The following is a 2,056-nucleotide window of genomic DNA, read 5'->3' on the forward strand; positions in this document are numbered from 1 at the left end:
GCATGGAGGTCGGGACTGGGGGTGTGGGACGTTGTAGGGGGAGGCCTGGTCCGTGTGTGTCTGGGTCTGGTTGCTGGCCCAGTACGGGTCCCGGTCCCGGTCCCCCGGGGCCTGGACCTGGGGCCCCTCATGTGGGGGTGGTGCCTGGGTGTCTGCTGGAGGCATGGAGGCCGGGACTGGGGGTGTGGGACGTTGTAGGGGGAGGCCTGGTCCGTGTGTGTCTGGGTCTGGTTGCTGGCCCAGTACGGGTCCCGGTCCCGGTCCCCCGGGGCCTGGACCTGGGGCCCCTCATGTGGGGGTGGTGCCTGGGTGTCTGCTGGAGGCATGGAGGCCGGGACTGGGGGTGTGGGACGTTGTAGGGGGAGGCCTGGTCCGTGTGTGTCTGGGTCTGGTTGCTGGCCCAGTACGGGTCCCGGTCCCGGTCCCCCGGGGCCTGGACCTGGGGCCCCTCATGTGGGGGTGGTGCCTGGGTGTCTGCTGGAGGCATGGAGGCCGGCTCTGGGGGTGTGGGACGTTGTAGGGGGAGGCCTGGTCCGTGTGTGTCTGGGTCTGGGTGCTGGCCCAGTACGGGTCCCGGTCCCGGTCCCCCAGGGCCTGGACCTGGGGCCCCTCATGTGGGGGTGGTGCCTGGGTGTCTGCTGGAGGCATGGAGGCCGGGACTGGGGGTGTGGGACGTTGTAGGGGGAGGCCTGGTCCGTGTGTGTCTGGGTCTGGGTGCTGGCCCAGTACGGGTCCCGGTCCCGGTCCCCCGGGGCCTGGACCTGGGGCCCCTCATGTGGGGGTGTTGCTGGGGGGTCTGCTGGAGGCATGGAGGTCGGGACTGGGGGTGTGGGACGTTGTAGGGGGAGGCCTGGTCCGTGTGTGTCTGGGTCTGGTTGCTGGCCCAGTACGGGTCCCGGTCCCGGTCCCCCGGGGCCTGGACCTGGGGCCCCTCATGTGGGGGTGGTGCCTGGGTGTCTGCTGGAGGCATGGAGGCCGGCTCTGGGGGTGTGGGACGTTGTAGGGGGAGGCCTGGTCCGTGTGTGTCTGGGTCTGGGTGCTGGCCCAGTACGGGTCCCGGTCCCGGTCCCCCGGGGCCTGGACCTGGGGCCCCTCATGTGGGGGTGGTGCCTGGGTGTCTGCTGGAGGCATGGAGGCCGGGACTGGGGGTGTGGGACGTTGTAGGGGGAGGCCTGGTCCGTGTGTGTCTGGGTCTGGGTGCTGGCCCAGTACGGGTCCCGGTCCCGGTCCCCCGGGGCCTGGACCTGGGGCCCCTCATGTGGGGGTGTTGCTGGGGGGTCTGCTGGAGGCATGGAGGCCGGGACTGGGGGTGTGGGACGTTGTAGGGGGAGGCCTGGTCCGTGTGTGTCTGGGTCTGGGTGCTGGCCCAGTACGGGTCCCGGTCCCGGTCCCCCGGGGCCTGGACCTGGGGCCCCTCATGTGGGGGTGTTGCTGGGGGGTCTGCTGGAGGCATGGAGGCCGGGACTGGGGGTGTGGGACGTTGTAGGGGGAGGCCTGGTCCGTGTGTGTCTGGGTCTGGGTGCTGGCCCAGTACGGGTCCCGGTCCCGGTCCCCCGGGGCCTGGACCTGGGGCCCCTCATGTGGGGGTGGTGCCTGGGTGTCTGCTGGAGGCATGGAGGTCGGGACTGGGGGTGTGGAACGTTGTAGGGGGAGGACTGGTCCGTGCCTGCCTAACCCTAACCGTGGCCCAGTACGGGTCCCGGTCCCGGTCCCCCGGGGCCTGGACCTGGGGCCCCTCATGTGGGGGTGGTGCCTGGGTGTCTGCTGGAGGCATGGAGGCCGGCTCTGGGGGTGTGGGACGTTGTAGGGGGAGGCCTGGTCCGTGTGTGTCTGGGTCTGGGTGCTGGCCCAGTACGGGTCCCGGTCCCGGTCCCCCGGGGCCTGGACCTGGGGCCCCTCATGTGGGGGTGGTGCCTGGGTGTCTGCTGGAGGCATGGAGGCCGGGACTGGGGGTGTGGGACGTTGTAGGGGGAGGCCTGGTCCGTGTGTGTCTGGGTCTGGGTGCTGGCCCAGTACGGGTCCCGGTCCCGGTCCCCCGGGGCCTGGACCTGGGGCC

This window comes from Micromesistius poutassou (genome assembly GCF_964030765.1).
Source record: "Micromesistius poutassou genome assembly, chromosome: 9".
Taxonomy (NCBI): Eukaryota; Metazoa; Chordata; class Actinopteri; order Gadiformes; family Gadidae; genus Micromesistius; species Micromesistius poutassou.